Below are 27507 nucleotides of genomic sequence, written 5' to 3'. Positions count from 1 at the left end.
GTTGCTGCAATACCCCTTTACTTTTTCCTTTACTTCAAAGAGCATCAAAAACCCTTTTTTGTTCTGCTGGTCCAGCAGCAAACTCCAGTTAGCAGTAAATCCCAAATCAAATCTCTGAGGAATCTGTAGTAGTTCTTTTTACCGTCTACACAAATCTACTTGGAAAGCTTAAATAGCAGATTCTTTCTCTCCTTAGTTATTAAAGCTCATCACAGCACACTAGCCACTGAGATTTAACCTAAAACTACAATATACGCCTGCAGCTTTACTCATGCAACATGTAGCATCAGTTTCCATAATTGGAAAGGATATAGTTCAGCAGGATCAAAGACTGATAAGGGTTGACTTGAGCTTGCATACTGATATTACTGTCACTCCTGATCTCACTTCACTGGGCATACTGTTAAACTTCAACAAATTTCAAGTACAAATTTTGCCCAAAGTACAATAGGTTTATTGAGGTGAGGGGAAAAGGAGTGACTTGTGGTGAAAAGTTTTCAAACAATTTAACAAACAGTTGAAAATATCCTAGTAAACTGAATGGAAAGTGAAAATTGCCAAAGGGTTTGTATCACTGCAGCTTCATGACAAACTTGAGGTTGAGCAATTCCAGATGAGACAAAGCCACGCACCAGGGGTGTATTTAATGCATCCTGCAACTATGCACATTATTGCATTCAAAGCAGTGTGGCTGGCCATTTCATATAACATGGTTTGCAAATTAAAATACACAGTTTAATTTCCTATAAATTATTTCTAAACAAAATAGAGTATTAAGGACAAATAATTCTTCTGATCTGTGTTGAAGACATTAGAATATTTTAGTCAGCAAGCTGAAGCTAGCTAACATTCTGGCTGTGCAGTGAACCTTAAATAATGTTTCCCAGTAATACAAGTATGCATATATACATCAGGATTTAAGTTGAATGTCTTTTCCCTTTAATACTGTAATTTAATATAGACTTTTAGGTGCGTAGGATATGTTATCTGGGAGTTTGAACATTATAATTTCCTCTTCCATAGCTGAATTAAAACAAAGAAAAAGAGAAATATTATATTATTAAAGATATTCCCCAAAATGTTAACAAACATACTCAGGAGCAAAAATTTATTTATTTAAAAATATCCTCGCTAATTCAGTGGTAAGAGCCTGATTCTGCACCTAGAGCTCAACGAGTCTACTTACAGGAGTACTTACAAGTACACTCAGCTGTTTTAGTTATGCAACTGATTATAACATACAACTTTTGGAGTAACTTATGTGAAACATATTTTCCTACATATTTAACTAGTTCAACAAAGCAGAAGGTTTCTTGGCAAGTATGTAGTGCAGTACAAGTATATAAACACTCCTGATCTCAAAGCTGGCACTAGTTCTTCAACTTTTGGGGATATATATATACTTCCCCCAAAGGTTTTAAACAATTGCTGGAGGGAAAAGAGGCCCCTGAACTTCTATACAAACCAAAAATGCAAGAAAAGCTAAAGGGATTTTGAGGTTTACCCACGAACCTGTCACGATTCACTTTGCATAGGTTTCATGAAGTGAAGCTGTCACGTTTGGCACAGCTCTAATGAGCATTTGTGTGAGCAAATTGAATAGCTGGTTGAGATATAGATATTGGCTTGTGGTCTATCTTATAATACAATTTCTTTTTATTTATTTTGGTATAGGAAAATTATATATTGCATTTGTTTCCCCCCTGAAATATAAACATGTATAAATTCTAGTGCCTTTATTCACTTTCACGGACAAGTGTTACCATGCAAAAAAGTAAGTAAATATTTTTGAAGAATAGAAAAAGTAAGGTCCACCATCCTCAGAATCCTGAAAAACAACATTTCACATGTTAAATATGTTTAACTCAGATGTGCTAGAACAAAGGCCCAGATACTTGGCTGGTCTAAATCAGCATAGTTCCCTTGAGTTCCAATATTTTATATAGGTTTTATATAGTTTCCCAGGCAGTTTTTATAAACATCCAAATTTTTTTCACTTCTGTTTTAGACCCATGTTCCATTACAAAGACAGACCCACCATCAAACTGATCCATCCACAATTGCCCTTCCTCCCTTCAATAAACTTGAGAATACTCAAATTAGGGTGACCAGATGTCCCGATAAAATCGGGACAGTCACGATATTTAGGCGTTTGTCCCGCGTCCTGACCGATGTTTGGTCGGGACGCAATTTGTCCCGATATTTCCCACTCCTGGTTTTTTTTTTTTGCTCTGCCAGCGGGACTCCCCCCACCCCCACCATGTGTCCCGATATTTTCTTCATCCCATCTGGTCACCCTAACTCAAATGCAGAGGCAACAGTAACAGGATCATAAAATACAGGCCCTAGGGAAGGAGCTTCTCCTGGTCAAAGATGTGCCTTTAGAAAGGTCTTTTATATAATCTGTATTTCACAGTTCTCAGATATTGATTTCCTAGGATTCTTCTGATGTTTTACGGGAAACAGTTGAAAACAGAGTGAATGGAAATGGAAATATAATAGAGAGAGCATTCTGAATGCAAAGAAAAATGTTTTCAAAGTTTGCCAGGTATCAAATACTGAAGAATGCATGTGAACAATTGAGGAGTGCTAAGTTACTGCTTGTTAGTAAGAGCCCAACTCATGCAAAAAAAAAAAAAAAAATCAGATAAATCATCTTTGTTTCTTCTTTAGTAAGTTATCAAAAGTTCAAAATATGTTTATGGTACAAAGAGTAGGGTAGAATAACCAGAAAAGTTTTAAAATACTCTAGTTGCTTATCTACACACAAAAGTTGTAACTATACCAGTATCAAATGGTACAACTGCCCTAGAGCGGATGCAGTTATAGCAGGATAAAGGTGCTATATACCAGTATGGCTATTCCCACATGGGAAGGGGAGTTAAGTCATACCAACATAAGGCACGTTTATATCAATGTAACTGCATCCTCACAAGGGACTGTACTGGCAAAACTATTTTGGTCAAAAAAATCTGGTAAAAAAATCACCAAAATAGTTACGCAAGTACAAAATTTGTGTGTAGACTAGGCCTAAGACTATTGTAAATCAGTGTTAAACTTGCAGTCTTCTGGAGAGCTGTTGTCTCTACTCACATTAAGTATACAATATTATTAGGATAGCTCCAAGATAGGAATGGAAAAAGTCGTGAATTACATGTACGGTAACTGTAAATGAGACCTGAAAAGGGTACAGGAGCCACAAACACCTTGAAAACCAAAATAAAGATGAAAATTAGATCTATCAAGGTATTCCTAACTCTTGCATTTGTTTGCCACATTTTTATATCTATTTATATGCCAAATTTGTCAGACATTTTATTAATTTTAATTATTATTATTATCAGCAGCATGTTTATTACAGTAGTTCCAACCAGTAGTGGGGCAACCACACATTCTCCATTGGTGCACAGTGTTAGGTCCACAAATCTTCAAAGTGGGATTTTCTGATCAGTGAAAAAGTTCCTAGAGAGGGAACAAAATAATGCCACTGAGAGAAAGGATTCCTCTACTCTAAGGAATCACCACAGCTCGCAGGACCCACCTGCCACAGGCTGCATCGGATGAAGAGTGAGTATTTATTTTGTAAAACTCAGTAACTGTACACAGGGATGACCAAGTTGCAGCTTTACAGATTTCATTGTAAGGGACCTGCTCTTTCTCAGTCCATGGCATTGCCACTGTTCGTACTGAGTGAGTTCTTGCACCCACTATATGATTGATAACCTTTTTCTTTACGCCTCACAATTCAGACACCCTTTTTGCAATCAAAAAGGTCATTCTCGCAATTGAGTAGTACAATGAAGCTAATTTCATAGGTTCAAGGGCGCCTGCATTAAGCTCAATGTCCAATGCCCATGACAGAGCCCTACACACCTTAAGAGGATGCAATAGCTGAACTGTTCTAATCAAGTGACACGTCCTGATGGTGGGAAACAGATGACTTGCTGGAAATACTCAAAACTGCTGAGAGTGCAAAAACATTCACTTTCCAGATATTAGCCTGCAACCTGAAATCAGAATCATCTTCTAAAAATTCCATAACATGAGACACTTTGGCTACACAATGCTACATACTTCTCCCTCTACAAAAAGCTTTGAATTTAGACCAAGTCCGTGAGTAAGACCTGTTTGTCAATTTTATCCTAGGTGCCACTAAGGGTACGTCTATACCCAGCCGCTAGTTCGGCGGCTGGCAATTGAAGTTCTGGGTTCGACTTATCGCGTCTTGTCTGGACGCGATAAGTCGAACCCGGAAGTGCTCGCCGTCGACTGCGGTACTCCAGCTAGATGAGAGGAGTACCGCGGAGTCGACGGGGGAGCCTGCCTGCCGCGTGTGGACCGAGGTAAGATCGAACTAAGGTACTTCGAACTTCAGCTACGTTATTCACGTAGCTGAAGTTGCGTACCTTAGTTCGATTTGGGGGGTTAGTGTAGACCAAGCCTTAGATCACTTTAACTTCCTCCTTCCTGATCTCCTGTATTACCCTAGTGATCATGGACACTGAAGGAAAGGTATAAAGTAATTCCTTTGGCCACTTGAGTGACAGGGCATCTATGCCTACTGCTTCTGGCTCTCTGCTCTTTGCAAAGTATTGGCAAGCATTATGGTTTGCCTGGGATGCAAAAACATCTAGAATCAGCTTTCCAAAAATTTTGATGATCAAAAGGATTCGTTGTGAAGACTCCATTCTGCCTGATCGATTTTCCTTCTGCTCAACTAGTCAGTCTTCGTATTGCTGGTGCCCTTGATATGCAAGACCCTGATAGACTGTAGATGGGGCTCTGCCCACTGCATCAGTAATGTTGCTTCCTTCTATATATCCTTTGAACTTGTACCTCCCTGATGATTTACATACACTATTGCCGACATATGGTCCATGGTTATAAGGATTTTACCGTTCAGCAATGTGGGGGCCAGTTGTTGAAGAGAATATTTAAATGCCCTCACTTCTAGAAAAAATTATGCTTTTCTTTCGCTCAGAGAAGGACCTTACCCCTTGAGTCACCGACTTCTTAGAGAACACTCCCCATACTGCCAGACTTCCATCTGTTGTTATGACATAGCTCTGTGTTTCCCCCATGTCCATCCCTCCCTAGAAACGCTCCAGACTTTTGTGAACACTTGAGGTGCAGATAACAGCCCCAAAAGCAGCGCTTTATATTGCAAATTATCAGTCCCATGAGTAAATTGCAGAAATCGCCTGTGTGCCTGGTGAATTGGCAGATGAAAGTAGGCCTCCTTCAAGTCCAATGATGTAAAGTAATCCCCCTGGCAGATGGTCACTGCTGTGGATTTCAAGGTCTCCATCTTGAACAAGATCCTCCATATGAACTTGTTCAAGTGTTTTACTTCCAACTCTGCTTTGTCCTCCTTGGATCTCCTGGGTACCAGAAACAAGGCTGAATAGTGGCTGGAAAACATCTCCACCTCAAGAACTCTCTCTATCATGCCGATTCTCAAAAGATGATCTATGGCCTTCTGCAAATTTTGCATAGTTTGGGGATTTGAGAATAGTGGAGAAGGGAGAAAATGATGATTCAGAATCTTTGAAAATTCTATGAGGTAACCTTGTCAAACTGCATCCAGAACCTATCTATCCAATGTTGAGAGAGATCCTTGATCTTTGAAATTTAATAGCCTCCCCACAAGGTGTTGCTCATCGCACCTCTCCTGATTGCAGTCAAGGGGAGTTTCTAGTGCTGGAATTTACATTGCAGGAAGACTGGCCTCTCCCCTTCTTGGGTTTAGATTTGTTCTATATGCTTTTGCTGTAGTCTTGCATTTAGAAGAGTAACCACAAAAAGGATACCTAGGCCTATAATAAGGGTGGATATTCCTTTTCCCAGATTTGGAATCAGGAAGGCTTTGTAAGGACTTTTTTGATTTACCTGAGGATTCCACCACCACCTTGTCTAACAGCTCCCTGAATAACTGTCAGCCTGAATATTTTGAAGCTAACAACATCAGTTTGGCTTGTCACTGGATTACTTACTCCTTGAGCCAAGTAGTGTTACGCATGGGCACAGCCCTTCATCCCATTGGACTCCTTAGTAAGCCAGGCTGAGCTACAACAACCACATGGCACAGTCTTTGTCTCACTTGATCCCTTAGTGAGTCAGTCATAGCTACATAATCGCTGCATGGCACAGCCCTTTTTCCTCAAGAGGCCCCTTGTTAGTGAGCCAGGCAATGCTATAGCAGAGTTGCATGGCACTGCCATGTAGTCTCACTGAATCCCAAAGTGGGCAAGGCAGGATTCCCTAAGGACAGACTCATACCTTGTTAAAGTGGGCAGAGTAAGTTAGTCAGAAATAAGTGGTGGGCCAAGAGAACCCTTTTTCCTGCTTGTTTCTCTGTCTGGGCTGCTCTCTCTCACAGCCTTGCAGGGATGGCTGTTTAGCATATGGTCAACCCACAACATGTAGGGTTCCATTAGCCCAGCAGGTATGGTATGGCTGATGGACAGCATGAGCAGGGTTCAGTTAGCTCAACAGTTGTGACATGGCCGACTGCACTATAAATGGGGTCTGGTTAGCTGAGGTATTTTGGCCTGCTTTTCTGTCAACTCCTCTATTCCTCTGATCACCTATGAGGTGTTCCACTAGAGAGACCTGCCCAGACATGTCATGCTGGAAGCTGTTGCAGCCAGTAACTTCAGTATCAGAAGTTTACAGCGGTCCTGCTGCAGAGCCCCCCACAAGGCTAAGTAACAGCCCGGTAATTCTTAGAATCCTTTTGGTTGTTTTGTATTCTTGTTGCTCTGAGCAGGAGGTCTGGTAACATCCTCCAGCAGTTGCTGGAGGGGAGTTGGGGATTGGGAGCCTCAGTCAGATGAGGAGTCCTGTGAACTCATCAGCTAACAGGCATCTTTCTTCCCTTGCCCTTGTGAGAGTGGACAGAATGCCTGTAGGTGGACACTGCAGCTACTGCCTGAGGTTCACAAGATGGCAGCTTCTGAGGGGAAGGTGCTTTTTGCGCCAAATTCAGGAGCTCCCTAGCCCAAGAGAGGATTTCTTCCTTGGGGGAGATTTCCTTCCTTTCACATTTGTGCACAATTCCTGACTTCCCCTAGGGCTAAGGGATCAAGACTGAACTGCCCAACAAGGAAAGGGAGGGGCAATGATGAGACCAGCAATGCGGAAGGGCTGTAGGTGTGCATGCCTGAAACAGTCTTACCAGCTGCTCCTTGCTCCATCTGTAGTGGTTTTATCTCATCTTGCTTATGTTTCCCTGCATCAAGTAACTCTCCTTTGATGAAACCTCCTCCAGCAGCCAAACAGCTCTTTTCATTTTTCCTGCTGTCCTTCCAGGCACCAACAGCCTGGATGTCAAACTCTCCCTCGCTGGTGGGGAACTCTGGTGGAGCTGGCTCTTGGGTTGGAGAAGGGGGCCAAAGCAAATCCTTTCCAACCCAGTCAGATGAGGATACTGGAGTGGACAAGGCACAAACCACTTCCTCTGCACTCTGTGACTGGGGTATACAGCAGCAAACAACCTTGGCCTCCTCTTCTTTGGACCCTTCTCTGCCATCCTCCCAGCCTGTTACCTGAGGTGTGTGTGTGTGTGTGTGTGTGTGTGTGTGTGTGTGTGTTGGGGGGATGGGACCTCCCACTGAGGTAACTCCAAGCAGGAGACAAACCACCTCTTCAAAAGTGTTCTCTCACAGTAGGTGTTGCATTCCATCACCCTGCCACTAGCTATAGGAGGCAGAACAAAACTATGGGAGGGCTTCTAAAGGTGGTAACTAGTCCCTCATCAGTCGTCCACTCAGCTTTAATTCTGACCCCCTAGAGATACAGACAGGTGCTGATCCACACTGAGAATCTGTGGACCTAGCCCCGAGAGGGAATATACAGTCTCATGAGGTACTTTGGGTTGCCAATTCTGCCCTAGAGTACTTTTAAGTTTTTAAAAGGCAGACCAGTAGGAGCTAAGGAAAGGGACAGCTTCGTGTTGCTTCAAAGGGTATAAGATGGCCACCCTGACATCCCCTGGAATGGACTCTCCCTTGCAGGGTAGAAGGCAGCTGTCACCGGAACAGGATGCGATCCAGATGGAAAGCAGGTAAGAAACTCTTTCCTGGAGGAGTGCAGAGCCATCTCCTATAGGGAAAAGCTTCCTGATTTTCCTGGAACTTTTAAAACACTATTGTTCAGTTTGAGGGACAGGCAAGGTTTGGCTTAACATACACACTCGAGATATCGGTGATAACCCCTCAATAATACAGACCAAACAATCAGTGCTCTGCAGGGCTGGCTCCAGCATTTCTGCCGCCCCAAGCAAAAAAAAAAAAAGCCGCGATCGGCAGCGGCAGTTCAGCGGCAGGTCCTTCGCTCCTAGAGGGAGTGAGGGACCTGCCGCCCCCGAATTGCCGCAGGTGCCGCCCCTCTCCCTTGGCCGCTCCAAGCACCTGCTTGTTAAGCTGGTGCCTGGAGCCGGCCCTGGTGCTCTGGTATGATGAGAGAGAACAGAGTCTTCTAAGGAAAAACTAAGTGTAATGTACTCATTTCTTCAAGATGATAACGTGAATCTCTTTGGTAACAGTTGTAGGATTTCATCCTCTCTAAAAATGCTTGTAAATAAGCTGTTGCAAAAGATTACACAAATAAACAGGATAGCAATTCACTGGAGACAGGATGTAAATAAGTAAAATATGTAAATAAAAAATTAAAATACATACCATTTATTTGACAAAGGTCTGTAACAATATGCTTTAGACTTGTTTAGATATAGAAAAGTACATCAGGAGCGGTCATTCTCAGTGCTTCCAAGACTGTGAAAGGTTCAATAACTAGAGCACCTATTTGTGTTTACTTGATGGTGAACATGGAAATATAAGAATTCATCAAAGTGCTCTGAAGTCAGTGAAATATATAAGTGACTATTTCAGGAACCAAACACAAGCAAGCTTGCCTTTATTGATATTCTAACAAAGGAGGTGGAGAGTTTCACTCGAGGACCAGATCCTGGGGTTCATTTGAACTGCCTTTAGTGCTGACATAAAAAGCTTACCTTGGTACTCTCCCCAAAACAAGGGTTGCTGTGCATAGGAATGATTCTGCAGCATATGTTAGGCTGACTACTGATGACCACTCTGACCTATGGCTTTGCTAAGGGACCAAAATCACAGTGTGGCTGTATAGGAGGCTCTGTGGATCTCTGCACTGCTGGAGGATCCCCCTGTAGTTCAGATACGCTGCTCTAGAACTTGAATCTGCTAGCAGCGAGATGAAAAGCTGTTGCATCTCCCCAGAGATTCTGGTTCAGTATGTCTGAAGATAACTTTGGGGCAATCTGTTAATGGAGAAGTTGCCTAATAAAGGTTGGTTTAAAAAAGTAAAACTGACATACGATGCAACCAACAACTACATATAAAAGCCTTATGGTAATTTTTGTTGGGATTTCATTCTTCAATGCCTACAAGTCACACGGCATTAATAATAATTCTTTCTTCAACCTTCTCTTTTTATTAGAATGAATTTCTTTCTATGGACTGACAAATATTTCTTATAGATTTTAATAGAAGACCTCAATTTTGTCTATTTCACTTTACAAGTGAAAATCGCCCAAGTAAATAAGGGGTATAAATGAAACTCTGCAAACCACTTAAACTCAGGCTTAATAGAGAGGGGGGGACTTATACAGATCCCTCTAGACTACTAAATTGCTACACTGGGAGAAATTTCAAACAACGTCATTAGTTTTGAATTTGTCGCAGGTCCACTGTGTGTTAACAGCAAGACATTCTTTCACTTAGACTAATATATTGTCGTGGTTCAGAAAGAATGGTCAACATACTCATATTGCCTCCTCTAGATAAGTACTTATAAATTCAACAAACACTGGCATGTCATGATCTATTACATATACAAAGAAAAACAAAAGGCTTAAATACAGGCTATTTAGTCTGAAAATCCAAGACCAGTCATTCAAGAAAATAGTATGACAAACAAAAGGCTATCACCACCAACTACAACATTGACCATTTATGCCTTTTTTTTTTTAAGTTTTTTTTTTTTGAGAAGGCATGTTTTCTGAAGTATTCTGTTTTTTTTCTAGGCACTCTGGCTACTTTTTGTTTAATTCAGGGTAAGATTGTATGGCATCACAAATACTATATCAGAGAGCAGCACTTTATAAATTAACCATCACAAGTTACTTCTTTTGCATTATTTTTTTTAAAAAAGCTTTTTCTTTGTTTTTCTTAGCCATAACTTCTAAATAGATGTTTTCTTTTAATCTTCTGTTTGCCCTCTCTTTATGGAAGGCATATTTTAAAATGAGATATGCTTAGAAAGAATATTAAGAAAATACTAATCAGGTCACTGCTGCCCAGGTTTCTTTACCATGGTCATCAGAAAATACTCATTCACTCAATAAAGAAGGGAGTGGGGAAAAAAATGAAACACATGGTCCTCCAAAAGTAGTAACTTTTGTTTGGCATACTATGTGTCTGGTAATTCTGTTCTTTACTGTAGTTTCAACCAATTTGCCTGGTACTGAAGTTAGGCTTACCGGCCTGTAATTGCCAGGATCGCCTCTGGAGCCTTTAAAAAAAACAAACACACAAACAAAAAAACCAGCTTTACTTTAGCTATCCTCTAGTTTTCTGGTACAGAGGCTGACTTAAGAGACAAGTCACATACCACAGTTAGTAGGTCTGCAATTTCATATTTGAGTTCATTCAGATCTCTCGGGTGAATACAATCTGGTCCTGGTGACTTAATACAATTTAATTTATCAATTTGTTCCAAAATCTCCTCTACTGACACCTCACTCTGGGACAGTTCCTGAGATTTGTCACCTAAAAAGAATGTCCCTGGTGTGAAAATCTCCCTCACATTCTCTGCAGTGAAGACAAATGCAAAGAATTCATTTAGCTTCTCTGTAATGGCCTGGTCTTCCTTGAGTGCTTTTTTAGCACTTTGATCATCCCCTGGCCCCAGTGATTTTTTAGCAGACTTCCTACTTCTGATGTACTTAAAAAAAGTGTGTGTCTTTTTCTAGTTGTTCTTCAAATTCTTTTTTGACCTGCTTAATCATATTTTTACATTTGACATGCCAGAGATGATGTTCCTTTCTATTTTCCTTAGAATTTTTATTTCCTTAGAATGATAAGAAAACTGACAATGTTTGGCACCAGTGTTTTAGGTTGGTTATTACTTTGGATTTATACAGTGCTTTTGGTGTATAGTTATCCAAGTGCTTAACTAGGTTGTGTAATTATCTACATTTTAGAAATGAGAAAAATAAGTCACAAAGAGGCAAACTGAGCTTAAGCAACTTCCTCAGGTTCATGCAGCAAGTTAATAGCATAGCCTATGTCTCTTGACCCCCAGTCTATGAAGTGTGTTCAGTCTTTGGAAATCATGTTAAACATTAGTGTATTCTTAAGCTGAAACTACATGAAGAAAACCCAGTTGCACTGCTACCATGCTAAATGGGAAGGGTCCAGAGTTTGTGTTGATTCACAAAAAAAGACAGTTACCTTTTCTGTAACTGGTATTCTTTGAGATGTGTTGCTCATGTTCATTCCATATTAGGTGTGTGTGCTCGCCACATGCACCGGTGCCGGAAGTTTTCCCCTCAGTATTATCCATATGGGACCAGCTCTGGAGCCCTCTGGAATGGCATACACATGCCGCAGTATAAGGGGCACTGCCAGCTCCCCCCACCCTCGGTTCCTTCTTGCCGGAGACTCCGACAGAGAGGAAGGAGGGTGGGTCATGGAATGGACATGAGCAACACATCTCAAAGAACACCAGTTATGGAAAAGGTAACTGTCTTTTCTTCTTCGAGTGCTTGCTCATGTCCATTCCATATTAGGTGACTCTCAAGCAGTACCCTTGGAGGCGGGTAGGAGTTCATGGATGTGTAGCTTGTAACACAGCTCTGCCGAACCCAGTATTGTCTCTGGCCTGCTGAGTAATGGCGTAATTCACTGTGAACTTGTGAACCGAAGACCACGTCGCAGCTCTGCAAATATCCTGGATGGGAATGTGCGCCACGAAGGCCGCCAAGGGCACCTGAGCTCTGGTCAAATGGGCTCTCACAATCGGCGGCAGTGGGACAGCTTGTAACAGGTCCAGATGCAGGAGGTGATCCAGTTGGAAATTCTCTGCGAGGACACTGGAAGGCCCTTCATCCTGTCCGCTTTCGCTAGGAAGAACTGGATCGACCTGCGGAAAGGCTTGGTACGCTCCAGGTAAAATGCCAGGGCACGTCTGACGTCCAGGGCGTGCCACCTCCTTTCCTCACTAGTGGTGTGCGGTTTGGGACAAAGCACCGGGAGGAAGATGTCCTGGTTAACATGGAAGGAAGACACCACTTTCAGCAGAAAGTGGTCACAACTGAACCTTGTCCTTGTAGAACACCGTATTTGGTGACTCTGATGTCAGGGCTTTAATCTCTGAGACTCGTCTCACTGACGTTACTGCTACAAAGAAGGAGACCCTCCATGGCAGGTGGGAAGGGAGCAGGAGCCCAACGGCTCAAAGGGCGGGCCCATGAGCCTAGAAAGAACCAAGTTAAGGTCCCACTGTGGGACAGGAGCCCAGACCGGCAGGAAGAGTCTCTCGAGGCCTCTCAAGAATCTGACCGATATGTCATGAGAGAACACTGTATGACCTTGGATCGGCGGGTGGAAGGTGGAGTAGCAGCGAGATGCACCCCGATTGAAGAGTGTGCCAGATCCTGGTTCTTTACATGGGCGGCGAGTCCTATGGGCCCGTGCTACCTGGGCACCACGAATATTCCTGGCCCGGGGCACGGCTCCAGCAATGTTTGGGGCTGGGTCTCTCCCTTGGCCCCGCCTTTCACCCCCGCATCCCCCGGGCCATTTAAAACAGCCCGGGGGCCCCCCACTCACTACCGGCAGTGCAGCGGAGCTGAGCGGCTTCCTCCCTGCTCGCTCCACGTGGCTTCTGGCCCCTCCCTGCAGCCCCTGGGTGGGGTGGGTCTGTGTCCCGCCCCAAGTGCCCCTGCAGCAAATGGGAAGCTGCATGGGCAGTGCCTGGGGGTAGCAGCACATGGAGACTCCCGGCCTGCCCTGCCTAGGAGCCCCAGGTAAGCGCTGCAGCCCCCCACCCCCTTCCAGAGTCTGCACCCCCTCCCATCCCCAAAACTCCCTCCCAGAGTCTGCAACCCCACCCCCAGCCTGTACCTAAACTCAGTCCCAGCGCCTGCACCCCTCATCCCCTCCTGCACCCCCAGCCCATGTCCGAGCCCGGAGCCTGCACACAGCACCCAAACTCCGTCCCAGAGCCTGCACCCTCATCCCCTTCCCACACATCCCCTCCTGCCCCGAAACTCCCTCCCAGAACCTGCACCCCCACCCTCAGCCCAGAGCCTGCACCCAAACTCTGTCCCAGAGCCTGCACCCCTCACCCCCTCCTGCACCTCCACCCCTTGCCCAAGCCCAGAGTCTACACCCAAACTCATCCCAGAGCCTGCACCCCAGACCCCCTCCCCCACCTAAACTCCCTCCCAGAGCCCAACCTCTCACCCATTCTGCACCCCAATCCCCAGCACAGGGCCTGAACCCCAGACCTCCTCCCCTGACCCAAACTCCCTTCCAGAGCCTTAGGCAGGTGGGGGGCGTAGTTTGGGGGGGCAGAGTTTGGAGGGGCAGGTTCTGAGCACCACCAAAATTTCTACAAACCTGCCACCCCTGGTTCTTTAGATGGAGCAGGTAGTCTAGGATAGACTGTATGGATGAGCACGATGGAGAGATACCATGCTCGGACGCATGAAAACCTCGTCCACTTGGCCAGGTAAGTTGCTCTAGTGGAAGGCTTCCTACTTCCCAGGAGGACCTGTTGGACCTCATCAGAGCAGGCCCACTCCTCCTGGTTCAGCCACGCAGCATCCACACCAAGAGGTGGAGGGGGGCAAGATTGGGATGTAGGAGACGTCCATGGTCCTGAGACAGCAGGTCCAGTTGGTTGGGCAGGGATGTTGGAGGGCCCATTGCCAGGTTCATCAACATGCCAAATCAGTGCTGGTGCGGCCACGCCAGGGCGATCACGATAACTTGTGCCTTGGCTCTCTTGATCTTTGCCAGGACCTTGCTGATGAGCAGAATCGGCAGGAACACATACATCAGGCTCCCTGACCACAACAGGAGGAAGGCATCGGAGAGAGAGAGTCCTTGCCCAGACCCTGCCGAGAACAAAACCGATGGCATTTTCTGTTTTGTCTGGTGGCGAACAGGTTCACTTGGGGAACCCCCACTCCTCTGGAAGATCATGCAGGCTACCTCAGGTGGAGTGACACTCATGGTGAGAGGAGAAGGACCTGCTGAGGTGATCTGCCAGCGTGTTTCTAACGCTGGGGAGATTACAAGCTTCCAAGTGGATCTCGTGGCTGATGCAGAAATCCCACAGATGGAGTGCCTCTTGGCAGAGGCCGACGAGCGCGCTCTCCCTTGCCTGTTGATGTAGAACATCAAGTCTGTGTTGTCTGTCAACACTCTCACCACTTTGCCCGTCAGGTGCACTCTGCATGCCAAGCGGACCGCTCTGAGCTCTCTGACGTTTATGTGCAACATCATCTCCTCCAAGGACCACATGCCCTGGGTCTGAGGTGTCAGAAATCAACTCAATCCAGTGACAAGGGCTGTCGTATGGAACTCCTGGGGTCAGTCCACCATTGCAGCGAGGTAGTTATCGTTGGTGGGATGGTAACAACCTTTCTAGGTGATCTCTGGACTGGGAATTAGACCACTGCCAGCCACTGCTGTAAGGGCCGCATCCGGAGCCTGGCATGGCGGACGACATACGTACATGCTGCCATGTGGCCCAGCAGGCGCAGGCAAACCCTGGCCATAGTCTGGGGGAATGCAGAGACTCCCACAATGAGGTCCACCAATGCTTGGAACCTCTCCGGCGGCAGAAACGCTCTGGCGCAGGTGGAGTTGAGCACCGCTCCGATGAACTCTATCCTCCGTACCGGAACTAATGTCGACGTTTTGTCGTTTACCAGAAGGCCCAGGGATCGGCACGTGAACATCCCTTTGGACTTGGGACCTGGAGCGGCCTTTGACGAGCCAGTCGTCAAGGTATGGGTAGATCTGGATACCCCGATGCCTTAGGTAAGCGGCTACCACCGACATGCACTTTGTAAATACCCTCAGTGCTATCGCTAGGCCGAACGGGAGGACCGCAAACTGGCAGTGGTTGGGTCCCACTGTAAATCGTAGGAAGTGTCTGACACCTTGAATGATCACTATGTGGACATACATGTCCTTCAAGTTGAGAGTGGCATACCAGTCTCCTGGATCCAGGGAGGGGATGATGGAGGCCAGGGAGACCATGCAGAACTTCAATTTTTGAGGTATTTGTTGAGGTCTTGCAGGTCCAGGATGGGCCAGTAGACTGTCCTTGGCCTTTGGGATTAAAAAGTACTGGGAACAGAACCCCTTGTTCCTGTACTCATGAGGAACCTCTTCCACCGCACCCAACTGCAGCAACCCTTCTACCTCCTGCGCAAGGAGACTCTCGTGAGAGAGGTCCCTGAAGAGGGACTGGGAAGGGGGGTTGGAAGGAGGGGTAGAAAGAAACTGGAGGGTATAACCCTGCGCCACTGTATTGATGACCCAGTGGTCCCATGCTGGAAGGAAAAAAGAAAGGCAGTTGGAGGAAAGTGGGAAAGATGGATTGGGGTATAGTCTGGTAGGTCGCCCACGGGCGCACCCTCCAAACGCTCGCTTGCCACCCTGCTTATTGCAGGTCGAGCCCAATTGGGCAGAAGGTGGAGGTGGGTGGCTTGGGCTGTGCTTGTAGCCCCTACTCTTTTTGTGGGACGGCTCCTTCCGGGGTTGGCTCCCTTGGCCCTGAGATTGCTGTGGTTTGAACCGGCTATGGGCTGGACTGTGGACGTACAGCCCTAGAGTTTTCAGGGTAGTGCAGGAGTCCTTAAGGCCATGCAGCGTACTGTCCATCTGCTCTGCAAACAGGGTCTGGCCGTCAAAGGGGAGGTCCTGCATTGACTGCTGAGCTTCAGTCGACAGACCAGAAAAGCTCAGCCAGGATGCCCGCCGCATGGAGATGGCCGAAGCCATAGTGCGAACCACAGAGTCTGCCGCGTCTGAGGCTGCCTGCAGGGCTGCGCTGGCCACAGCCGTGTCCTCCTCGAGAATCGCCCAGAATTCCTTCCTGGACCCTTCGGGAAGCGAAACCTCCAACTTGGCCACGACCTGCCTCACATTATAATCATAGCAACCAAGGAGGGCTTGGTGATTGGCCACTCTCAATTGAAGGCTGGAAAACGAATACTTTTTTTGCCCAAACAGATCCAGTCTCTTCGAGTCTTTGTTCTTGGGCGTAACCCTGGGCTGCCCCTGCCCCTCCCTCTGATTAGCAGCCTCAATTACAAGGGAGTTTGAGGCCGGGTGAGTGTACAGGTACTCGTGACCTTTAGCTGGCACAAAGTATTTGCATTCAGCCCTTTTTGAAATGGGGGGCAAGGAAGAGGGGGTTTGCCATAGGGCATTAGTAATTTTCGCTACCCCTTCATGTAGGGGCAAAGCCACCCTAGCAGGTGCCATGGAGCAAAGGACGTCAAACAGGGAGTCTGACGGCTCCTCTGCATGAAGCCCCAGGTTGGAGGCAACTATCTTCAATAGTTCCTGATGAGCCTTAGCATCATCTTGTGGAACTGGGTGAGGGGGACCTGTAATAGCTTCGTTCGCCGATGACAAGGAAGAAGCCGGTGCCGTGGGATCTGCCACATCCCCTGCTGGTTACCAGCGAGCTGCGCCTCAAATTCCGCTGTTGGTGCCCAGGGTCTGGATACCGAAGAGGGTTTCACTGAGCCTGCCTCCCTACTTCCGAGGCATTACGGCTCTGTGAGGGCAAGCCCTGGCGAGATGTCCTCCATGATGGGGAGCGGTGCCATTGAGGCGGGCACACATGGGGAGGTCCCAAGGCAGGTTTACCCCTGGACCGAGGTACCACCGGAGCTGGTGTGGGTGGCACCTGTCGCTGCAGGGCCTCGGGTGTCGATGGGACCTCTAGTTGACGGAGGTCCTCATCACTGTCTGGCGTGGCAAGCATGGTAGGGATGGGCTAGACCACTCGACTTGAGCTGGGGCCCAACTCCCCAACTCAGGTGCTGAGCCACCCAGCACGGGTCTTGGCTCCCCTCCGGCCCTCTCCTTTCCCTTACAGGAAGTGGGAGATCTTCCTCTTGTGGTCCTCTTAGCTGGATCTGGGCGGGGCGCTCCGCACTGATGCTGCAGTGCTCAGGGCTGAGTCAGATCTCTGCTCCGGTGCCGGAGTTAGCGCCAACTCCATCAGGAGCGCCCTGAAATGGATCTCTCTCCTTTTTTGTCTGGGGTTTAAAAGATTTAACAGATGCGACACATGTCGCTTATATGTCCTTCACCCAGACACATTAAACAACTACTTTGCGGGTCGCTGATGGGCTGCTTTCAACGATCACAGGGCTTAAAGCCTGGGGACTGGGGCATGCCACGTCCCTAGGCTGAGTCCCGTCTGGGACCGACTAAATTAGAACTAACACTAAGGAAACTATTAACTATGTACAACTATTTTACAGGAAAACGTTCATAAGGAACACTGAATGAAGCGCAATGATAGCCAAAGCAGCAGACGTTCCAGCACCGTCACTGGCGGCAAGAAGGAACAGAGGGTGGGAGTAGCCGGCAGTGTCCCTTATACCGTGGCATGTGCGTGCCACTCCAGAGGGCGCCAGAGCTGGTCCCCTACGGATACTACTGAGGGAAAAACTTCCGGCACCGGTGCATGTGGCAAGCGCACACCTAATATGGAATGGACATGAGCAAGCACTCGAAGAATAATAATGACATTCTATACAAGAGTAGAGCTTGAGCTAAAAGAGAGTTAGTATTTAAAATCCTACTATAAATTACAGCTGAAAATGCTGTCCCAAATCATCACTGGAGCACTTTCATTAACAACAATGGAATTGCACCAGAGATGAATCTGACCTGTTACATTTTAGAAATCCATCTTATTAAAAACAAAATTTAGATTAAATTGAAGAAAAATAAGGATTACTTTCTATTTCCACCAGACAAAGTTTGTGTTCTTCTATAAGGTACATTTTCAAAAACAAGTCACCACCTATACCTGTAGCAAAATATTCAAGAGTTCAATTGCTCTCTCTTTCACTGGAACATCATTAAACCATAAAGTATCACCTTCCCACAATTCTTGTACAATCAATGGATTGTTTCGACTGAGTTGTCTAACCCTTGCATATTTTAAAAGGCTCAAGAGAACCGGCATTAACACAGCTTGTTAGAACAAATGCCACTGTTGCCGGGCCCCTCATCGCCCCACCCCCAACCTGTCTCAGCAGGGAAGAATTAGGCTGGACTGGCAGATGAAGAATCCTGTGTCCATTTGAGAGCCTTTCTCCACCCTGCACCTTCTTCCTCATGCCTAACAGGACACATGTGGAATGTGCCTGAGGAGAGAGGGCAAGCTTCTCTGCAACCTTCTGCCTCCCTTTGTTCAGCTGGGGAAGTAGGCGGTTTAGGGAGTCAGTTGGTTCTCATGGGCTCCCTCCTCCGTATTTAAAGCCCTCCTGGGAATTCAGCAGACATTTTGCTGCCCTGCCATCCCTTTGTATAGCTATGGTATTACCAGCTGTATTTCCAGAATGCTATGGATCTGACCAAACTGCCTGTTTAAGGATCAGAAAAGATTATTTTCCTATGGGCCAAACCGGGAGATGTCTGTCAGGATATGTGTTTGTCTTCCTTGCAGGATCCTGGAGGCCCAGTTTTTATGATAAAAGAAATAACAACAGAACTTTAATATTAGGAAGTAATATGAAAATATCCAGTTGGTCACCGGTTTTGGCCAGTGTCAAGTGCAGATAAAAGACTGAAAGGACCAACTTCCAGAAGAAATATGAATAAGAGACCAGGGATATGGCTGATGAACTTAGTAGCCTGTATGGAGAAGAGGAGACCTATGTCTTCATAGGACTGAGGTATCCCATGGAAGTTCCCTTATTTACTTTTCCAGTGGGAGGGGTGAGAGAATTCAGAGATGGACTGAATCCTAGTAGTTAGGAAATCCCAGATCTGAATGGACTGGAACAGTTCACTTCTATCTGGTGCAGCGGTTGGAAGGAACTGAGGTGGTAGAAGGTGCAGTGCCCCATTATGTAGCCTTGCCCTCAGAACATTCAAGGACAATGAGTGGAGGTGCAGGATGGGGGCGCATGTGCGTTTAATGGACACTGCTTGGAGAAGGTTCTACTTTTAGGCACCATCAGGTGGCACATTACCCATAAGTGGGAATATACAGAGCCACTCCAAGAACCTCCACTCTTAGTGAGGCACTTCTCTGCTCATCACCTCTTCCTCTGTCATAAATGGCTGCAGGCAACTTCGGCAACAGGGCAGATATGAGAAATATTTAGTACTTCAATAAATCTGTCATTTTGGACAATTGAAATTATTTGGGCTCAAATAATACAGTAGTCTTTAAAATTATGATTTTAACCAATTGTTTTAAAGTTCCTTGCCTCCACCTTTGGGATCTTCACAGTTTCTAGAGTCAAACAGCTTCAAGACATGGGGGCAGGTCCAGGGATTAGAAAGGAGTAAAGAAGATTTTTTTTTTTTATAAATTATGTCATAGATTGGAAAAACGAAACACAGGCCAGCCTACCCTCCTGCCTTCAGTAAGCATTGCACCACCTTAGCTACCGTTCTCCTACACCCCACCAACTCCTGCTCCCTATTTAAATTCTCTACTTTCCCAGCTCTGGTTGTCAGGTTCAGCAGTGTCTTTTGTTGTGTGTCTGGACTCAAGGGATTCAAAGTGAACTATACTGGTATGTTTCATTTTGCTTTGTACCCAGCTCCTTTCCCAGGTGTGTAGCAAAGCAATACTGAAAGTCATTTTTAAGTCTGTTGAATGCATTCACAAAACAAAGGGTTCTGGTGAAGCAGCACTGAAAGGAGTAATACAGGCAAGAGAGAAGTGGAATTGGGGAAGAGTCAAATGGGGCAAGTGGAATGAGAATGCAGAAATGTGACTATCCAAGAGGGACCAGGAAGGGGAAATTCATTTGCATTTTGTTTTTAATATTGGGGGAAATACTGATTTTTCAGAAAAACAGGAGACGATATCAGAGCACTGCTGTCCAGTACCCCCCCACAACTCTGCCAGCAGGGTGAATGCTGCATGCCATCAGTCTGCTTCTCTTCCTTAGTCACTTTTGTCACCAGCTCTGCCTGAAACATGCCCAAAGTGCAGAGCAAAAGCACTGATCAGAGAAGAAGTACCTTGTTCTGCTTTACAAATACTAGTTTTCCTCTGATGATGCTCAGATCCCTACTTTAATCCTGTCTTCCAGTGTGGGGAAAGCTGATGATCAGAGAGAATGAAAGAGACAAATGTGCCAGTGCTGAGCAGCCACACGCCAGCAGAAGAGGGGAAGGTAGGCAGGATTGGAGAATGAGGGAATGAAAGAGGGAGAAGACAAAACTAAGTGAGAAGCAAAGCAGGAATTCACTGTTTCCAGTGGTTGTTTAGGTAACAGAGAAAAAGGAAGAGACCTAATCAAAATCTCCCTTAAGCCTCTGGATGGAATTTAGCAGCAACAGCTCTTGGATACAAGAGAGTGTCAGAAATCCTCATGTTGGCTGAGTTCAACTTAAGAAATACATTATTTGGCTGCTACTGTTCCAGGCCAAACCTTACTGCTGCCATCACTCTCCCCCCCCCCCCCCGGGGGGGGGGGGGCGGTAAAGAAGGGGACAGAACAGCTATAAATCTGCCTCTTGTCAATGTATCATCAGTTGATATATGAATATATCTTTAAAATAAAAAGAATTAGTCTATACTTTAAAAAGTTTCAATTTAATGTTTAATAGTTTATTATTAAACAAACAATTTTGGACTATTTCCCCCAATGTACCTTAATGCCCAATGTACCTTAATGCCCAATTTAAAAAAGTTATTTCTATACTCTAGATATATTTCTAGATGGTGTAGGAAGGATCATCCTTTAACTTGGCCAAACTGAAAATGTCATGAGTATAGAATTGCACAATGTTTTCTAAACATGACATTTATTTTCATAACAGTTAATATTGTATTTTTGGTACATATACTGTAATGATTTGTAAAGTTGCACATACTTCATAAATAAAGAGCTATTTTTAAAAGGTGATTTCTTCATCTACAAATATTTCTCTAATATTCTGTTTTTCTTTAGAAATTAATATGTGTATGCACATGAAGATACTGCACGATACTATGATGAAATAATGACTTGTGGAAGTGAAAAACCTAAAAATGCTGTTATTTGACAAGACCAGGCTAGTCAATATTTTGTGTCTCATTTCTTATTTACTATACACTGATATTGGATGCAATCACAAATCATTAAATAGAGAAATAACCAGGGCTGTCGATTAATCACAGTTAACTCACATGATTAACTCAAAAAAATTAATCACAATTAATCACAGTTTTAATTGCACTGTTAAACAATAGAATACCAATTGAAATTTATTTAATATTTTGGATGTTTTTCTACATTTTCATATATATTGTATTCTGTGTTGTAATTGAAATCAAAGTGTATATTATTTTCATTACAAATATTTGCACTATAAAAATGATAAACAAAAGAAATAGTGGTTTTCAATTCACCTCATGCAAGTTCTGTAGTGCACTCTCTGTCGTGAAAGTGCAACTTACAAATGTAGATTTTTTTTTGTTACATATCTGACTCAAAAAGAAAACAATGTCCACTCAGTCCTACTTCTTGTTCAGCCAATTGCTAAGACAAACATGTTTGTTTACATTTACAGGAGATAATGCTGCCCTCTTCTTAACAACGTCACCAGAAAGTGAGAACAGGCATTTGCATGGGACTTTTGTAGCCGGCATTGCAATGTATTTACATGCCAGATATGGTAAACATTCATAAGTCTATTCACGCTTCAGCCACCATTGCAGAGGACATGCTTCCATGCTGATGATGCTTGTTAAAAAAATAATACGTTAATTAAATTTGTGACTGAACTCCCTGGGGGGAAATTGTATGTCCCCTGCTCTGTTTTACCCACATTCTGTCATATATTTCAAGTTATAACAGTCTCGGATGATGACCCAGCACATGTTGTTCATTTTAAGAACACTTTCACGGAAGATTTGACAAAACACAAAGAAGGTACCAATGTGAGATTTCTAAAGATAGCTACAGCACTCGACCCAAGGTTTAAGAATCTGATATGCCTTCCAAAATCTGAGAGGAACGAGGTGTGGAGCAAGCTTTCAGAAGTCTTAAAAGAGCAACACTCTGATGCGGAAACTACAGAACCCGAACCACCAAAAAAGAAAATCAATCTTCTGCTGGTGGCATCTGACTCAGAGGATGAAAATGAACATGTGTTGGTCTGCACTGCTTTGGATTGTTATTGAGCAGAACCCGTCATCAGCATGGACGCATGTCCCCTGGAACAGTGGTTGAAGCATAAAGGGACATATGAATCTTTAGTGCATCTGGCACATAAATATTTTGCGATGCCAGCTACAACAGTGCCATGAGAATACCTGTTCTCACTTTCAGGTGACATTGTAAACAAGAAGTGGGCAGCATTATCTCCTGCAAATGTAAACAAACTTGTTTGTCTGAGCAATTGGCGGAACAAGAATTAGGACTGAGTGGACTTGTAGGCTCTAAAGTTTTACATTGTTTTATTTTTGAATGCAGGTTTTTTTTTTACATAATTCTACATTTGTAAATTCAACTTTCATGATAAAGAGATTGGACTACAGTACTTGTATTAGGTGAATTAAAAAATACGATTTCTTTTGTTTTTTTTACAGTGCAAATACTTGTAATAAAAAATAAATATAAAGTGAGCACACTACACTTTTTATTCTGTTTTGTAATTGAAATCAATATATTTGACAATGTAGAAAACATCCAAAAATATTTAAATAAACGGTATTCTCTTATTGTTTAACAGCACGATTAACTGCGATTTTTTAATCGCGCGATTAATTGCGATTAATTTTTTTAATCACTTGACAGCCCTAGAAATAACCAAACACCACACTGGAGACTGGACTACTTGAACAATATTACTTGTCCTCAGGGTGGGAGAGGAAGAGATACTGTATGCCTTTGCATAGGGGCATAGAACTAGAATAGGCCATTCTATGAGCACTGTTACCAGCTGCACAAAAGTCTTCAGCCAAGCTCAACTATGTACTCAAGGAGAGGATTAGATTTCAGCTTAGAAAAATAGTGGCACTGAAGGATAAGCTAAGTAAAAACGTTCCCTCTTCCTGAACTAACCCTTTCTCTGCCTTAACTCTTCATCAGACTGCATAAGAATGGAGCATGAAGGAGAGAATTTATGGAAACGTTTAATTTTTTCCAGTGCTCTTTTATCATTCACATTAATTGTGAATAAACAGACATAGCTATCATATTAACATCTGGGTTTTATTAAAATAATCAAGAATTGAAAGTTAATGTTAGTATAAACAGATTATTACTGTAAAAATGGCATCAGAAATATGGATCTTTCCCTTGGCCATAAAAACAAGATAACAGTTCTTACGATGAGAGACACAACCCACATTTGAATGGACAAGTTTCCCTCATTTTAGAAAAAGTAATATGCCACATGATCTCAGAAATATAGAAAAAATGTGCATCTTCACATGATGTAAAGCATGACTATCTCCCACCACAACCCTTCTGATGCTTAGAGACCAGCAAATTGGGAGAGGCCTCAGCTGAGAGCCAGAGTAACATACAGAGACAGGTATCAGGGGGTAGCCGTGTTAGTCTGTATCCACAAAAACAACAAGGAGTCCGGTGGCACCTTAAAGACTAACATTTATTTGGGCATAAGCTTTCGTGGGTGAAGTTTTTTACCCATGAAAGCTTATGCCCAAATAAATCTGTTAGTCTTTAAGGTGCCACCAGACTCCTTGTTGTTTATACAGAGACAGGGTGGATATCATTGCGCTTTGGGAAAAGGGTGTTGGGCTGAGACAGGAAGGGAGGAAAAAGTGAACTTCTTTCTTCCACAGACTGCAGCCACTGCTAGGGAATCTACCTGCAGCTTCTTCAACCTTCTGCCTCATTGTCTACTTCCCCTCTCACCCTAAAGCAGGTAACAGTAGGAGCAGCTCTCTTAAAAAGACAGCGCTCTGTCCTCGGTAACACCTAAGGGCTTGTCTACATTACCCACTGGATCGACGGGCAGCGATCGATTCAACGGGGGTTGATTTATCACATCTAGTCTAGATGCGATAAATCGACAGCTGAGCGCTCTCCTGTCGACTCCAGTACTCCACCAGGGCGGGAAGTGCAGGCAGAGTCGACGGGAAAGCATCAGCCATCGACTTCACTGCGGTAAGTAGATCTAAGTACGTCAACTTCAGCTACGCTATTCACGTGGCTGAAGTTGTGTAACTTAGATCGATCCCCCTCCCCAGTGTAGACCAGGCCTAAGAATGGAAAGGAAGAGCAAGAGATGCAAACTACGTATTGAATGGGACTTTTAAAATTAGACTGGACAAAGTATTAGAAATTCTGTAGGAAATAATCTTGCAGGTTTTTTCCATCATTAATATCTCTGAATCCATTATTTATTGTGGCTTATATAATATCAATTTCTCACGTACAAGTAAACAGCCTTGCTATACTATGCTTTATAAGTGGACAGTAAATTTACAACAGTTACCGTAGATCAATTATCATGGAAAATGGCAGTAATCACAGATGCCATTGTGTGGTAACTTGTTGGAAAATGATGAATTTTAAATTTGGACCATGGCACTACAAGCACATTACTTTATACTCTACACATAACTTGAGATTTTAAACTAGAGATAAAATAAGAACCTACTACCCAAACCTTCGCCAAAATAAACCATATCAGAAATGAGGGTTTTTTAATATTTTAAAAAAAGATTTTTCTTTTTAGTACTATTTGTTACTGTTTCACACTTCCAAACCTTCTGGCTCCATCTAGGTGTGATAGTATTTCAGTATAAAAAAAGATGTCCCTAGCTGTGACAAAAGTTTCAACTCGTTCTTCCAAGAAGAACTGAAATATTGTAACTTTTGAGAAGTTATAAGAAATTCTCTTTTTTACTTTTCCTGCTGGCAAAAGGCCATTTTTTTCTTTATAGGAGCTCTTCTTGTGCAAGGGACTCCAAGTTCTTCGCATTTACAGCTTGTATTTCCAACTGATTGCTATCTAATGGGTAAGGTTCTCCACGTGTAACTGGCAAACTAGAGAAATTTTGGGAAGCTGCTGGTGGCATTGTGTGTCCCATCATGCTCTCTGCACCCTCTATGGCAAAAGGGTGCCCCTGTGGCAATAGGGTCCCCTGGCAAGAGTGCCACACATCTGCAGTGCTCTCAACCCTCACACCTGGGGATCACTCAACAGTAACTTGAGTAACTAATTTAAACTGAAACTCTCTATGGATCTGAAGAAAGGAATAGACTGAGGGTGAGTAGGGGACTATAATTCAGAGAGTGGACAACTTGCTCTTCAGGCTCATCCCTGCACCGTCTACTGTGCCTAGGGGTTTTCATAGGAGTATGCCCATATCCACAACTTTTTGCTCCCACCTATTCACACAAACAGAGTAAGAATTTGGCCTGAAGTTCTTGATGATCTTGCTATAGTCAAGTTCATCAGCTATGCAATTTTCAATGGAGATTAAAGCAAATCCAGTCAGTTTTTCAACAGTCTCAGTCAATGTCAGGGGAATCATCTTGAGACATTACAGGTCCAAGATCTCTGCATTTCTGTAACAAGTCTTCCTTTCCACCACTTCTAAGTCCACAGAAATTACAGTGAAACTTCAAATGGCCCATCTGATCAGTGCATACTACCCTGCGTTTGTTCAGAACTGAGTCACTGTAACATTCTATACAATACCTTGTCTTATATGTGAATGCTATTGTTTCTTTACATACACCACACCTTGTTATATCCCTTATTGGAAACTTAAGAGTGGCATATAGCAGTCCATTATTTTGCTGTAGTACATTTGAACCATTGCCTGAACACTGCCCATAGTCATCTTAAAGCTGACAGAACTGCCCAATAACATCAGTAATGAGTGATGTCCTTGATATACAGGTCATCCAGAATATGGTTTGGAATTTAGACCAGCGCTCCAGTGTCAACAAATTGTAGTTAACAATTACTCCTTCTGAAGGAAAGGGATAAAATTTAATATTATTCAACAGCGGGTAGAAATATATGTATCAATGCCAATATTTTGTATTTCACTTTCTGTGACATAAGCTCTATACATTCCTTCTGAATGTTTTACCCTGCATAATTGTCTGAAATCTCATAATAACTAGTGTATTTCCGGTGCTCTTAAATTACCAGGTCATGTGTGAAGTTCGATGAACTAGGTGAAGAAAGTTGCCAAGCTTGTTTTGCTGCAATAATTTAACCAGGGAAGCATAAAAAAAAAGAGGTTTCATTCGGCAAAACTGAACCATTGCAAAGAGTCTTGCCAAACACTTTAGAATATGGCTTCATATAACAGTCATTTTTGGTTCTCTTTGACAATACTGTGATCTGAGCATAGCCAGTTTTCCAACTCCAACCACTTACATGCATTTTCTGTGGCTTGGGAAGCATTCATGCTGGCTGAGAACTTGTGTCATATTATTCCAGTTTTTCATTCCTGAATAAGTAAGGTTTATTTTAACATTTGAAAACAATCTAACAGAAGCAGAACGGCGAATCGGCTATGACAGAGTAAATTCAATATTTTCTGTAAATTTGGTTCCCATTACAAAGAATCTGCTTACAATTCTTTAGTGTACACTAATTTGTCTATTATCACTATCCTTAGAATATCAAGGGCTATTATTCTTATTAGCCCTACCCCAACCAAAGCAAACTGAACTTTATTATCAAACAGCTCAGGACAATTCATGGGAATGGAAAACATTTTTTCACATATTGATTTATAAGGTGAGAACAATCTCCTCGAGTTGAAAGTTCAGCAACAAAATCTCATGCATAATTCTGCAGTTGTCCCAATTCTTAATCTGCACCTACATATAAGGCAGAATGCTAATCAGACTCTGAAACGGAACATTCTTCCTTCACAAATAATAGAATAGAACCCGGTATCTTCAATTTGTTAGTATTAATCAACACATTTTAATGGAGTTGAGTACTGGATAGATACAGAATCCTGTAGTGTTGGTTTTTTTTCAGGGTTAGTAGTAAATGCTTTTTGTACAGGTGGATTTCCCTTAAAGCTCTCGCTTTGACTATCCCTACACATATTTTTTCTTTTCAGTGGTATATCCCAAAGTGGGAAAGTGTCTCAGGCTGATTTGCCCAAGTTCACAGTAAAAATCTTTCTATTTTCATTCTACGTTTATGTTGTCGCCTCTCTCCCCACATGTATCCCTAGACCCTTTTATTGTTGAATACTTGCCCAGAGGCTCAGAAATTTAGAGAGCAGATTTACTGA

The 27507-nt window shown here is 43.8% G+C and overlaps 1 protein-coding gene across 1 annotated transcript in view; it reads right to left on the bottom strand.

Annotated features, from left to right (window-relative positions):
* Positions 1 to 27507, bottom strand: part of SBF2 (SET binding factor 2) — a 483108-nt gene that overhangs the window by 241693 nt on the left and 213908 nt on the right. The window lies entirely within an intron of this gene.

The sequence above is a fragment of the Emys orbicularis genome, chromosome 4 (genome assembly GCF_028017835.1).
Source record: "Emys orbicularis isolate rEmyOrb1 chromosome 4, rEmyOrb1.hap1, whole genome shotgun sequence".
Lineage (NCBI taxonomy): Eukaryota > Metazoa > Chordata > Testudines > Emydidae > Emys > Emys orbicularis.
Note: the sequence above shows the minus strand (reverse complement) of the source record. Positions and strands in the feature narration are given on the sequence as shown.